The sequence below is a fragment of the Nicotiana sylvestris genome, chromosome 4 (assembly GCF_000393655.2).
Source record: "Nicotiana sylvestris chromosome 4, ASM39365v2, whole genome shotgun sequence".
NCBI lineage: Eukaryota > Viridiplantae > Streptophyta > Magnoliopsida > Solanales > Solanaceae > Nicotiana > Nicotiana sylvestris.
The window spans coordinates 116475806-116491562 of NC_091060.1; positions in this window are offsets into that span (position 1 = coordinate 116475806).

Consider the following 15757-nt stretch of genomic DNA (forward strand, 5'->3'; position numbering starts at 1 on the left):
AAAAGACAGATTAAAAAAGTAGCGCCGTCACACCAATATTGTGAGTTTAAGTTTAAGATTAAACCAATATCGTAATTTGTGACTACAGAGTCATTTTGTTATTTTAAGGCATTAAATCATAAGCTAGAATAGAAAATTCAGACAAAAGGATTTGCTAAGCTGTCCAAAGAAACAAAAGCAATACTTGATATTGATTGACCAACTTTTCTAATTCGTTTTCCAAAATACCAATCTAAACTACACAAGTAATATGTGATATATTTCAAAATAATTATCCTATAATTTCTAGTTAACATTTATGATACTAATTAAACACTTTTTACATACATTCTAATATAGTTGCTCCATTCAAGATTGGAAGAATAAATTTCATTCAGAAAAAAAGGTTGAAACTGAAAATATTGTCATGTGAAACCACACCAGTTTTTGTCTTCCAAAATATTAATAGGAAATGGTTTGCTACAAGACGAGCAAATGTGTGCACTTTATAACCTTTTGATAAAAATAAATGTTTTGCCTGTATAACCTTGTCGTGACAGCAGCAAATATATAGTTAGGTGCATGTCATGGATTCGAATATTAGAGCTGATTAAAGCCTGGTATTTAAGTGGTGACGGATAAAAGGGCCGACACATCCACCAAGTTTCGAATCAGACGTCATTGGCCCTCGGAGATTTGTCGGTATTCCAAAAAAAAAATAGTCATAAAATGTTAGTAAACTTTATTTGTAAAATAATTCTGGAGAAAATAAAATAACATAAACAGAAATATAAACGAAACAGAAGTTAATCTGAGCCCACTGAATTCACAGTGTTACCTTAAGGAATTTAATCTCATCTTAGTACCCAAGGTTATGGATTATTTCCTCCCAGAATAGAACGAGTTACACACTGGTATAGTGGTACTTCAAACCCCCAGTGTTTCAGCGAACACAAAGTTCGGTAGTAAATCACACTTACTGTTGCTTTCTTTGAAGTTAAAACAATGCAGAAGAAGGAGGAGAAACTCAGAAAATCGTATGAAAATTCTGAGAGAATGGACTTGTATTTATAGCTAATGTTGGGCTGAAAACTGAAGAGGTGCAACTCTTCATAATGGTTGTTTATGCAAAATGGCCATAGCATAAATGTCATCACATAAATGGCTAATTTATGCTATAATAAACCGGAAATTGAATAGGGAAGTTTAATTTTCAGTTATACAACTGAAAACAGTTCCATTGGATTTTAATATTAATATTCTGTTATTAAAACGAATATTTAATAACATTTTTGTTAAAATTTACTGTTAACAAATAAATTTGGTCCAAAAAATTAATCAATCAATTGACCAAATCCAAATCTCCAAATCTGAAGCCGAGCGAGCGACGACGGCGCGAGACTTGCCTTCTTCTCAACTCTTTAAGATCTAGAAGAAGAGCAAGTGCTTATATACCCATCAAAAACCTCTTCCTCTTCCAATATGGGACAATGTCCCTTTGTCAAGGGAGGAAAACTTAAAATTTTCATTTCCCTCCATTTCTCACTCACCTTCTTTTAAGCCATATTAATCCTTAAAACCCCAACAATCCCCCCACATGAATGGGAGTGGCTATATCACGGAAATATGCATGAAAAATTGTGTGATTTGCAATCAATGATTAATTGCATCTGGATAAGTATGTTTCCATTTGAAATTTTCAGTGAACTTATGTCGGATATACTCGGTCAATCGGTAGATTTGATATCTTTGAATCGTCAAACTTTGGTGTATCCTAGACAACCATAAGTCACACAACTAACCCTTAACCGTCTTCCATTCTCATTATTGTGTTCGTTTCAGCCATGAACACCGCCTGGTTTCATAAGTGCATAGAGAACTGGCCTTACAAAATTCTCCTTGAAGCGGCTAACACTTTATACTTACATAGGTGATTTCTAAACGTGTCATCCCGTAGATACACTATTTGATATACCTCATATCAAATTTAGAAATCATTAAAAAGCCTTAATGTTTTATCCTTGATACTGAACATTGTCTCATCACGAGAATTGACCAAAATTTTAGTTGACAATGTTGAACCGTCATTAATAATTTTGTTTGATCTCCTTGAACCTAGATCTTGGGACCCCTAGTCTTCTAGGTAGAGTTACCGCCATAATGACTTGTTCTCGGCCATAGTCCCATTCCCCTTGATGATTTCTTAACTACCTCTCTAGTTAGGCCTTTTGCAAGTGGATCCGACACATTATCACTTGACTTTACATAGTCAATCGTGATAATTCCTCTAGAGAGTAATTGCCTAATGGTTTTATGTCTTCATCGTATATGACGAGATTTACCATTATACATAACGCTCTCAGCCCTTCCAATTGCTGCTTGACTATCACAATGTATGCATATTGGTGCCAACGATTTGGGCCAAAATAGAATGTCTTCCAAGAAATTTTGGAGTCATTCATCTTCTTCACCGGTTTTATCTAAGGCTATGAATTCAGCCTCCATTGTAGAGCGGACAATAAAATTTGTCTTTGGTCGACCATCAAGGCTTTTCTATAATATAAAAAATAAATAAATAAATAATAATAATAATAATAATAATAATATATTGAGAGAGAGAGAATCCACTGTGTCTACACATAGTGTTATATTAAAGGCCAACTTCTGTAACTTAATTTATTACCCCTTAACTGAATGTTAAGGATAATCTCAAGAGAACAAAATAAATCTCATTACTTCCAAGACTCCTAAGTCCTAGTTAGCTACATTTGATTAACTTCTCAAATGCCTCTTTATCAATTAAGATACTCTTTATAACTGCATAGGTATTAAGAAGAAATTGGAACCCCTTCAGAATACATATTAGAATCTCCATCTTGGAGGTAATCTGGTATGGGACAATTTGAGTAGATAATAAAGCTGATTAATGAAATTAGCCAATTATAACTAGCACGAATTGTGTAAAAAATATTTGCACAGAATTTAAACTCTTCCACATATAGGAACTCAAATCACCATATATGGTGCCAGCCATCATGCAACAATGCCAAACACAAATTGATCTTCGATATTGTAATTTCCAATAACACAATTCTTGCATCTAAAATATATTTGAACAGAAAAAACAATTATGTTGGGAGGCAGGAAGAAAGAAAAAAATGTAAAATTAGAAAAGATTCAAAAAAAGGAATACTTCTTCTACAGTCCAAGCTGAGGGGCTAATTGAGTCAGAATTCTCAGAGATCACCGGAAAAGTAGCAGTTACATTAAGAATGATCACGATAATAAAAAAAAGGTGAACAGAAATAATGAATAGCCACTAAATAACTAACTATAGAAATTTTGATTTGAATAGGTGTATGCTATAAGCAGCAGCAATGCAGCATGGTTTGCCAAAAAGATGTTCATCTTCACACACCCTGCTTGCATTAGTCTTCATGGAAATACGAGTTCTACGCAAATTCTAATAGAAAAGAATTGGACGATCTCTCCATTTGCCTTCTCTCTATCTTCTATTCACTATTGTCCAATTTTAATACTGAAACCACCTTTCTCTCTTTAGTTACTTCTTCTATTATGTCCTGCTAAACCTATTATTTTAATACACTTAAAAAATTGACTTACAAAAGTTGAAGTAAATCGGAAAAACATTCCATTTTTTCATTACAACATTTATTAAATACTAATGTTGCATTAGTTAAGATTTCCCTTTAATTTGGTTGCATGCGAATATTTTATAGGACGAACACAACCGCAAAGAGTAAGTGGAAAAACATGAAATAAACGTCATTAATCCTTCTCCACTAACATGAAAAGTCAACCCAATTCTAGAAACGAATGAAAATCCTTGTAGTATTTCTTTCAATTAATAACAAGCCATAAGAAATGATGAAACATATGAGTCACCATTGACTCCTTAAGCTGCAAACATAACAATTTTAGCTCTTATTATTTACACCCTCTACTATAAACTGCTCTTACTTTTTGATAACCTTAATCCCAGCTTCACGCAGCTCATCGGCCATGTCATTCCTCACTTTACGATCCTTACAGAAAACACGGACATATATGTATGTATAGCTTTCCAGACAAAACAGATTTACAATTTCTAGACTCCCTTGCATACTAAAATAGTAACAACGTGTATTAACAATCATAGCTCTTATTCTTTACATTCTCTACTATAAACTGCTTTTACTTTTTGGTAACCCTAATCCCAGATTCACGCAGCTTATTGGCCATGTCATTCTTCAGTATAGAATGACAAGTTGATATAATAGGTAGTGAAATCTAATAAGACTAGCAATTTGGTCCAGGATGAGGAGAGAGGTGATGAAAAAAGGGACTCCCAAAATGCTATAGCCTCTGATCATCCGAAGAAGAAGAAAAAAGCCTCCATCTTTTGAAAGATTGCCCATTGACAAGGAAGAATTGGAGTCATTGGACACCAACATATCATTGCTCCCTGATCCTGATCAAGAACCGAATGAGGTTTCCAAAGCAGGAATTGAGGAGAAAACTGAGGTAGCTCAAGCTCTAGCCACAATAGTCTACAACCCTTCTTAAGTGGATAATAAAATTGAATTCTTGATTGACGAGAAACATAATGATAAAGGAGAAGTAAGTGAGCTGCAACATACTGTCAAAATTGACAAAGATAAACATAAAAGGGATCTAATTCAAGAACAAGAGAAACAAGAAATTTCAACCCTGATGGTTCTTTACCAGAGAGCAGTTATACAAGTCTTACCACTACAGTTATACAATGTGCCCCTTCTCGAGCACGAAAATCTGACCAAGAAGATCAAGCCGTTGAAGCTACTGAATTTGTAAAGACAGCTAATGAAGATGAGGATAAAGACCATGGGGAGAGTTTGTATTTTGAAGAACAATGTACTGATGCAGAAATTCAGATTGATCAATTTGACAAGAAGCGCAATCTACAATTGCAATTTAGTGATGAAGAAGAGTGTTCCCAGGAGATTGATCAAGTGAATTCCTATATTAGAAAGCAGCCCCTTATATTTAGGAGCCTCTGAAGTCAGAAATGCCTCAGTAGATGACCAGCATTCTGCTGAAGTAATTCAAGTGATAAAAGAAACAAATGCAATGGATACTGCAGCTAGCGGAGAACATAGCCTAGAAGCAGTGCATTCACACATTCAGTTGGTTGAGAAGCAAAGTTTTGAACACGATTGTCAAGGAAATGGGTCAGAGGACGACAGTGAGGCCTCAGAGACGCTAGCTATGGACGCTGTGGTAGTGGAGAAGGGTCTGGAAGCGCGAAGCAGAGAAGTGAAGGATGAATTAGAAGAGAGTGTTTTTGTTCATGAAGAAGAAGAAGATGTTGACAAAGATGATGTTGCAGAGGAAGTTGAAGATGACATCTCGGAAGGAGCAGAAAACTCCTCCGAGCAATCCAACAGTAAAAATATTTGGCCAGCTGACTCAAACCAGGAACTTTTATTGAAACTTAAAGAGAAGAAGGTGAAAGAAGAGGAAGAAGGAATGAAAACTGAAGATGAAGAGACAGCCGTCTGTGGGGATTTTCTAGTTAAAATTTTAGTTTCCTCTAGATCTGGAATTCAATTCCAGTTCCACGTTCTGTTCATGGTAGATATTTCCTAGTACGGTTGTCTACCATAACATGGAAAGACGAAATAGCTTTCTTAAACTCTCTTTTGCTTCTGCAGCTTCAAATTTTTAATATACTATCCGTATAAGAGAATATTCGTACAACTTCTGCGTTCTTTAAATGCCAAATCAAAGGCATTTCTTATCACTGGATAAATTTGATTATATATTTCAACTGTAGAAAATAGATAAGTGACTTCAAGGACTTATGAGTTCAATTGTCTTAAATGAAAAGAGCTTGGACATAGAAGTTAAAAACGTCCAAGTTACAAAGATGGAAGGGCTGCAATTGCAAAAAACAAACTCAAGAAAATGACAGCCCATAGAACGTCGGAGTGGAAAAAGAGGGCAGACGGAGCAATCTTAACTTTATAACTGAAATATCATAATATGCTATCTGTACAACAAAAAAAAACTTTACTAAAGCGGACAGCCACGCCAAAATTGGTAGCGGACAGTGAAAGCATAACTGGAGAAGGCAAATATGGTCACTCCTCTCCACTCGCCGCCACTCCTCTTCACTCGCCGACTGATCAAATCGAGGTAACGAGCGATTTCATTTGGTTTAACTGACTTTTTTTAAATAGAATAGAAGTAGGAGCATTCTCCCAGAGACACGAAGAAGGAATGATCGCCATCATAAAAGAAATCCGAAGACGCCGAGAGACCATATAAACTGGGACTCCCCCAGGAAATACGTCATATTCTCCAATGCAAGCAAAATTAAGCAAATTGGGACTCTTCCTAGAAATACGTCATATTCTCCAGTGCCAGATAAATTAAGTAAACTAGGACACCCCCAGGAAATACGTCATATTCTCCCATGCCAGCAAAATTAAGCAAATTGGGGCTCCCCCAAGGAACACCCCTTAAGGCTAAAGGCCTTCGCCAAAAAAGAAGAGTTCGAAATCGATCGAACGACGACGGGTTAACACTTCGATACGTTCGAAATAATACCCTTTAAGGCCAAGGGGCTTCGCCAAAGAAGAAGTGTTCGACCTCGATCGAACAACGACGGGTTAACATTTCGATATGTTCGAAATAACACCCTTTAAGGCCAAGGGCCTTTGCCAAAGAAGAAGAGTTCGACCTCGATCGAACAACGACGGGTTAACATTTTGATATGTTTGAAATAACACCCTTAAGGCAAAGGGCCTTTGCCAAAGAAGAAGCGTTCGACCTCGATCGAACAACGACGGGTTAACATTTCGATACGTTCGAAATAACACCCTTAAGGCCAAGGGCCTTCGCCAAAGAAGAAGAGTTCGAACTCGATCGAACAACAACGGGTTAACATTTTGATACGTTCGAAATAACACCCTTTAAGGTCAGGGGCCGTCACCAAAGAAGAGTTTGACATCGATCGAACGACGACGGGTTAACATTTCGATACGTTCGAAATAACACCCTTAAGGCCAAGGGCCTTCGCCAAAAAAGAAGAGTTTGACATCAATCGAACAACGACGGGTTAACATTTCGATACATTTGAAATAACACCCTTAAGGCAAAGGGCCTTCGCCAAAAAAGAAGAGTTCGACATCGATAGAAAAATGACGGGTTAACATTTCGATACGTTCGAAATAACACCTTTTAAGGCCAAGTGCCTTCGCCAAAGAAGAAGAGTTCGTCCTCGATCTAACAATGACGGGATAACATTTCGATACGTTCGAAATAACACCCTTTAAAGACAAGGGCCTTCGCCAAAGAAGAAGAGTTCGACCTCGATCGAATGACGACGGGTTAACATTTCGATACGTTCGAAATAACACCCTTTAAGGCCAAGGGCCTTCGCCAAAGAAGAAGAGTTCGACCTCGATCGAATGACGACGGGTTAACATTTCGATACATTCGAAATAACACCCTTTAAGGCCAAGGGCCTTCGCCAAAGAAGAAGAGTTTGTCCTCGATCGAATGACGACGGGTTAACATTTCGATACGTTCGAATACACCCTTTAAGGTGAAGGGCCTTCGCCAAAGAAGAAGATTTTGACCTCGATCGAACAACGACAGGTTAACATTTCGATACGTTTGAAATAACACCATTAAGGCCAAGGGCCTTTGCCAAAGAAGAAGAGTTCGAACTCGATCGAACAACAACGGGTTAACATTTTGATACGTTCGAAATAACACCCTTTTAAGGCCAAGGGCCGTCGCCAAAGAAGAGCTCGACATCGATCGAACGACGACGGGTTAACATTTCGATACGTTCAAAAAAACACCCTTAAGGCCAAGGGCCTTCGCCAAAAAAGAAGAGTTTGACATCAATCGAACAACGACGGGTTAACATTTCGATACATTCGAAATAACACCATTAAGGCCAAAGGCCTTCGCCAAAAAAGAAGAGTTCGACATCGATCGAAAAATGATGGGTTAACATTTCGATACGTTCGAAATAACACCTTTTAAGGCCAAAGGCCTTCGCCAAAGAAGAAGAGTTCGTCCTAGATTGATCAATGATGGGTTACCATTTCGATACGTTCGAAATAACACCCTTTAAGGCCTAGGGCCTTTGCCAAGGAAGAAGATTTCAAACTCGATCGAATGACGACGGGTTAACATTTTGATACGTTCGAAATAATACCCTTTAAGGCCAAGGGTCGTCGCCAAAGAAGAGTTCGACATCGATCGAATGATGACGGGTTAACATTTCGATACGTTCGAAATAACACCCTTTAAGGCCAAGGGCCTTCGCCAAAGAAGAAGAGTTCGACCTCGATCGAATGACGACGGGTTAACATTTCGATACATTCGAAATAACACCCTTTAAGGCCAAGGGCCTTCGCCAAAGAGGAAGAGTTCGTCCTCGATCGAATGACGACGGGTTAACATTTCGATACGTTCGATATAACACCCTTTAAGGCCAAGGGCCTTCGCCAAAGAAGAAGATTTTGACCTCGATCGAACAATGACGGGTTAACATTTCGATACGTTCGAAATAACACCCTTTAAGGCAAAGGGCCTTCACCAAAGAAGAAGAGTTCGGCCTCGATCGAACAACGATGGGTTAACATTTCGATACGTTCGAAATAACACCCTTAAGGCTAAGGGCCTTCGCCAAAGAAGAAGAGTTCGACCTCGATCGAACAACATCGGGTTAACATTTCGATACGTTCGAAATAACGCCCTTTAAGGCCAAGGGTCGTCGCCAAAGAAGAGTTAGACATCGATCGAACGACGAGATGTTAACATTTTGTTACGTTCGAAATAACACCCTTAAGGGCAAGGGCCTTCGCCAAAAAATAAGAGTTCGATATCGATCGAACAACGACGGGTTAACATTTCGATACGTTCGAAATAACGCCCTTAAGGCCAAGGGCCTTCGCCAAAGAAGAAGAGTTCGAACTCGATCGAACAACAACGGGTTAACATTTTGATACGTTCGAAATAACACCCTTTAAGGCCAGGGGCCGTCACCAAAGAAGAGTTTGACATCGATCGAACGACGACGGGTTAACATTTCGATACGTTCGAAATAACACCCTTAAGGCCAAGGGCCTTCGCCAAAAAAGAAGAGTTTGACATCAATCGAACAACGACGGGTTAACATTTCGATACATTCGAAATAATACCCTTAAGGCAAAGGGCCTTCGCCAAAAAAGAAGAGTTCGACATCAATAGAAAAATGACGGGTTAACATTTCGATACGTTCGAAATAATACCTTTTAAGGCCAAGGGCCTTCGCCAAAGAAGAAGAGTTCGTCCTCGATCTAACAATGACGGGATAACATTTCGATACGTTCGAAATAACACCCTTTAAAGCCAAGGGCCTTCGCCAAAGAAGAAGAGTTCGACCTCGATCGAATGACGACGGGTTAACATTTCGATACGTTCGAAATAACACCCTTTAAGGCCAAGGGCCTTCGCCAAAGAAGAAGAGTTCGACCTCGATCGAATGACGACGGGTTAACATTTCGATACATTCGAAATAACACCCTTTAAGGCCAAGGGCCTTCGCCAAAGAAGAAGAGTTTGTCCTCGATCGAATGACGACGGGTTAACATTTCGATACGTTCGAAATAACACCCTTTAAGGCCAAGGGCCTTCGCCAAAGAAGAAGATTTTGACCTCGATCGAACAACGACAGGTTAACATTTGGATACGTTCGAAATAACACCATTAAGGCCAAGGGCCTTTGCCAAAGAAGAAGAGTTCGAACTCGATCGAACAACAACGGGTTAACATTTTGATACGTTCGAAATAACACCCTTTTAAGGCCAAGGGCCGTCGCCAAAGAAGAGCTCGACATCGATCGAACGACGACGGGTTAACATTTCGATACGTTTGAAAAAACACCCTTAAGGCCAAGGGCCTTCGCCAAAAAAGAAGAGTTTGACATCAATCGAACAACGACGGGTTAACATTTCGATACATTCGAAATAACACCATTAAGGCCAAAGGCCTTCGCCAAAAAAGAAGAGTTCGACATCGATCGAAAAATGATGGGTTAACATTTCGATACGTTCGAAATAACACCTTTTAAGGCCAAAGGCCTTCGCCAAAGAAGAAGAGTTCGTCCTCGATTGATCAAGGATGGGTTACCATTTCGATACGTTCGAAATAACACCCTTTAAGGCCTAGGGCCTTTGCCAAGGAAGAAGATTTCAAACTCGATCGAATGACGACGGGTTAACATTTCGATACGTTCGAAATAATACCCTTTAAGGCCAAGGGTCGTCGCCAAAGAAGAGTTCGACATCGATCGAATGATGACGGGTTAACATTTCGATACGTTCGAAATAACACCCTTTAAGGCCAAGGGCCTTCGCCAAAGAAGAAGAGTTCGACCTCGATCGAATGACGACGGGTTAACATTTTGATACATTCGAAATAACACCCTTTAAGGCCAAGGGCCTTCGCCAAAGAGGAAGAGTTCGTCCTCGATCGAATGACGACGGGTTAACATTTCGATACGTTCGATATAACACCCTTTAAGGCCAAGGGCCTTCGCCAAAGAAGAAGAGTTTGACCTCGATCGAACAATGACAGGTTAACATTTCGATACGTTCGAAATAACACCCTTAAGGCTAAGGGCCTTCGCCAAAGAAGAAGAGTTCGACCTCGATCGAACAACATCGGGTTAACATTTCGATACGTTCGAAATAACGCCCTTTAAGGCCAAGGGTCGTCGCCAAAGAAGAGTTAGACATCGATCGAACGACGAGATGTTAACATTTTGTTACGTTCGAAATAACACCCTTAAGGGCAAGGGCCTTCGCCAAAAAAGAAGAGTTCGATATCGATCGAACAACGATGGGTTAACATTTCGATACATTCGAAATTACGCACTTAAGGCCAAGGGCTTTCGCCAAAAATGAAGAGTTTGACATCGATCGAACAACGACGAGTTAACATTTCGATACGTTCGAAATAACACCCTTTAAGGCCAAGGGCCTTCGCCAAAGAAGAAGAGTTCAACCTCGATCGAACAACGATGGGTTAACATTTCGATAAGTTCGAAATAACACCCTTTAAGGCCTAGAGCCTTCGCCAATGAAGAAGAGTTCGACATCGATCGAACAATGACGGGTTAACATTTCGATACGTTCGAAATAACACCCTTAAGGACAAGGCCTTCGCCAAAGAAAAAGAGTTCGACATCGATCGAACAACAACGGGTTAACATTTTGATACGTTCGAAATAACACCTTTTCAGGCCAAGAACCTTCGCCAAAGAAAAAGAGTTCGGCATTTATCGAACGACGACAGGTTAACATTTCGATACGTTTGAAATAACACCTTTTAAGGCCAAAGGCCTTCGCCAAAGAAGAAGAGTTCGTCCTCGATCGAACAATGACGGGTTAACATTTCAATACGTTCGAAATAACACCCTTTAAGGCCAAGGGCCTTCGCCAAAGAAGAAGAGTTTGACCTCGATCGAAAGACGACGGGTTAACATTTCGATACGTTCGAAATAACACCCTTTAAGGCAAAGGGCCTTCACCAAAGAAGAAGAGTTCGGCCTCGATCGAACAACGATGGGTTAACATTTCGATAAGTTTGAAATAACACCCTTAAGGCCAAGGGCCTTCGCCAAAGAACAAGGGTTCGACATCAATCGAACAATGACGGGTTACCATTTCGATACGTTCGTAATAACACCCTTTAAGGCCAAGAGCCTTCTCCAAAGAAGAATAGTTCGACATCGATCGAACGACGACGGGTTAACATTTCGATACGTTCGAAATAACACCCTTAAGGCCAAGGGCCTTCGCCAAAAAAGAAGAGTTCGACATCGATCGAACAACGACGGGTTAATATTTCAATACGTTCGAAATAACACTTTTTAAGGACAAGGGCCTTCGCCAAAGAAAAAGAGTTCGGCCTCGATCGAATGGCGATGGGTTAACATTTCGATACGTTTGAAATAATGCCCTTTAAAGCCAAGGGCCTTCGCCAAAGAAGAAGAGTTCATCCTCGATCGATCGAACGACGGGTTAACATTTCGATACGTTCGAAATAACACCCTTTAAGTCCAAGGGCCTTCGCCAAAGAAGAAGAATTCGACCTCGATCGAACAACGACGGGTTAACATTTTGATAAGTTCGAAATAACACCCTTTAAGGCCAAGGGCCTTCGCCAAAAAAGAAGAGATCGACATCGATCGAACAACGACGGGTTAACATTTCGATACGTTCGAAATAACACCCTTTAAAGCCAAGGGCCTTCGCCAAATAAGAAGAGATCGACCTCGATCGAACAACGGCGGGTTAACATTTTGATATGTTCGAAATAACACCCTTTAAGGCCAAGGGCCTTCGCCAAAGAAGAAGAGACCGACCTCGATCGAACGACAATGGGTTAACATTTTGATACGTTCGAAATAACACCCTTTAAGGCCAAGGGTCGTCGCCAAAGAAGAGTTCGACATCGATCGAACGATGACGGGTTAACATTTTGATATGTTCAAAATAACACCCTTAAAGCCAAGGGTCTTCGCCGAAGAAGAAGAGTTCGACCTCGATCGAACGACGACGGGTTAACATTTCGATACATTCGAAATAACACCCTTAAGGTCAAGGGCCTTCGCCAAAAAAGAATAGTTCGACATCGATCGAACGACGACGGGTTAACATTTCGATACGTTCGAAATAATGCCCTTAAGGCCAAGGGTCTTCGCCAAAGAAAAAGAATTCGGCCTTGACCGAAACAACATTCGGCCTCGTCCGAATCAACTTTCGGCCTCGTCCTAATCAACTTTCGGCCTCATCTAAACCAATTTTCGGCCTCGTCCGAAATTACATTCGGCCTCATTCGAAACGACATTCGGCCTCGTCCGAATCCATTTTCGGCCTCGTCCGAACCAACATTCGGCCTCGTCCGAATCAACATTCGGCCTCGTCAGAATCAACTTTCGGCCTCGTCTGAGCCAACATTCGGCCTCGTCCGAATCAACATTCGGCCTCGTCAGAATCAACATTCAGCCTCATCCGAAACAACATTCGGCTTCGTCCGAAACAACATTCGGGCTCGTCTGAAATAACATTCGGCCTCGTCTGAATCAATTTTCGGCCTCGACCGAACCAACATTCGTCCTTGTTCGAAATAACATTTGGCCTCGTCCGAGTTTCTCGTCCGAATCCACTTTCGGCCTCGTCCGAACCAACATTCGGCCTCGTCCGAATCAATCTTCGATCTCGTTCGAATCACGACGGGTTAACATTTCGACAAGATCGAAACAACACCCTTTAAGGCCAAAGGCCTTCGCTGAAAAGAAGGGTAAGATCTCGATCGAACGATGACGGGTCAATATTTCGACAAGATCGAAATAATACCCTCCAAGGCCATGGGCCTTCGCCAAAAAGAAGAGTCCTACCTCGATCGGACAGCGACGGGATGATATTTCAATAAAAGTTCGAAAACGCACCCTCAGGGCTATGAGCCATCGCCAAAGAGAGTTCGAAATTTTCCTAAGACCAGGTACCGTCAGAAAATATAAAGGGAAAGAAAGACCGGGACCCGCCACGTGGGAATCTACCTTGCACCAAAGTCGCGAAAAGCAAAAACACAAAAGTACAAGGCGAATAACAACAAAAAATTCTTCTTTATACAAAGTCACTGTCCAAATAGTTGTGGATTACATACGGCTTGGATCAATAGTCAAAAGAGACAGCTATCTTTTCACTCGGCGTCGTCATCGCCGCCGTCGTCATCACCATCTCCATAAGGCTCGTCATCATCACCATCCGCACCCTCATTAGCTTTGGATGTCGCCGCGTCGTATCCACAATTTGTACGAGCCTCACGAGCTTTCGTTCGCGCTTCCTCATAAACTGCCTCAGTCATGGTGCCTGCTTCCCGCGCCACCAAAAATATACAGAGCGCGACTAAGGAACAGAATGAGGGGTCAGATTCCTCTCGACTACGTCGTATGCGTGTTCTATCCGTCGGGCCCGACGAGGCACGACCCCGACGAACAGAGGTACTAACTGTATTGGTCAAAATCTGACCACTTCGACCAGGGTGGCCACGACCTCATTCTTGCCACCGGATAGAAGAGGTCAATAGAGTTAACCTCATCCCTCTTTTAAGGCATTCGACACAGCAACAAGAGCAATGCCTTCCCACGACAAGGAAGCCCCACTTACCCAAACATTCATCTTTCTTAAATGAAAGAAAATTCGTCTCACTGAAGATCGGGTTAATCTTTTCCTTTATTCACATTTTTGTTACTTAATGCATCTTTCTTTATGTTGTTAAATCTGACCGTAATTGCCGTCAACATTTATATTCGGCTATGTTTTCTAATTCATATTATTCATCTTCTTTGATTGATTTGCTTAAAAAGAGTTTAAAATCTTTTGAGTCTAACAAAGTTGCCAACAGACTAATGATGGCAAAGATGATTCTGCAGTGAATGTTACTGAGAGGTACCGAACGAAGCTCATGAACCTGGATGATGTAGCTGCAATCACCAGGGGAAGGAGAGTGCTTTTGGGAGGAGCTAATCTGTTTACTTGTGCTTAAAAGCATTAGCTGATTCAAGATTTTAAATCAGGGAACACGATATACTACTGACAGACCAAAATTGAATAAATAAATAAATAAATAAATAAATAAATAAATATATATATATATATATATATATATATATATATATATATATATATATATAGTTGGATCTCCAAAGGAATGGTGCATGTCCGCCTATCTGATGCACGTTATGAAGTATGGCTCTGTGAAGTACAAGATTTCTCCAAGTTATGGTTCGCACAGAAATCAGAGTTGCCCATTGGTATGCCTATCCGGACTGGATCATGATATATGGATTTTGTAATCACTAGAAAGAACTTATTATTGATAGTTGTATAAATAGTTTATTGCTATCTTCAACCATGAGCTACAAAGAAGAGCACATTTGTTGCTTCAGGTAATAATTTAAGCCTCAAGACTTCGCTGCACTTATTTTTTCGATACCGAACCCTAGGAAGTCCACGTTAGGGAGACTCGTTTGTTCCTTGAACTTGTTCTTTGTTTTAACCTCATGCTTAACATACCCATCAAAGGAATATAAGCTTTAAAGCCTTGCTGGAGAAGGCTACTTTTAAGTATCTACTTCAGTTTTTATTTGTTGGCAAAACCAGATTCAGAATTTATATCGCACTGCTGTTTTGTGATAGTTGATCCTGGTTCTACTTTATCCACTCTTTAGGCCTCGGCCCATAGTCTTATATGGGAAAACATCGTTTACTTATTGTATTGTTACTCTAAATACAATAATTTTTTATTGTTATTTAAATTTTATTATATCGTATCGTTAAATTCATCGTTACATAACGACGAAAAGTACTTTATGGAACAACAAATTCAGCGTGTTAGCGTCATTTCCTTGCTTTTTTCTCTCATCTTGCCCTTCCTTATTATTAAATAATCATATTTTATCCTTTATCTTACTTTTTTATATAATAATTCTACTCTGTATCCGATTTTTTCATTGTAATATTGCAAGTTTATTCTTCATATTATTGGTGCATGAAACGACGTCAAATGATACAATCCATCCAAACGTTGTGTTCATCAAACAATACAATACAATATAATACAATACAATACGATACATTATGAAACGACACGTAACAACAATCCAAACAAGTTGTAAAAGAAGAATGAATATTACATTCTAAACCTATAATTTTAAGGAAGCGGT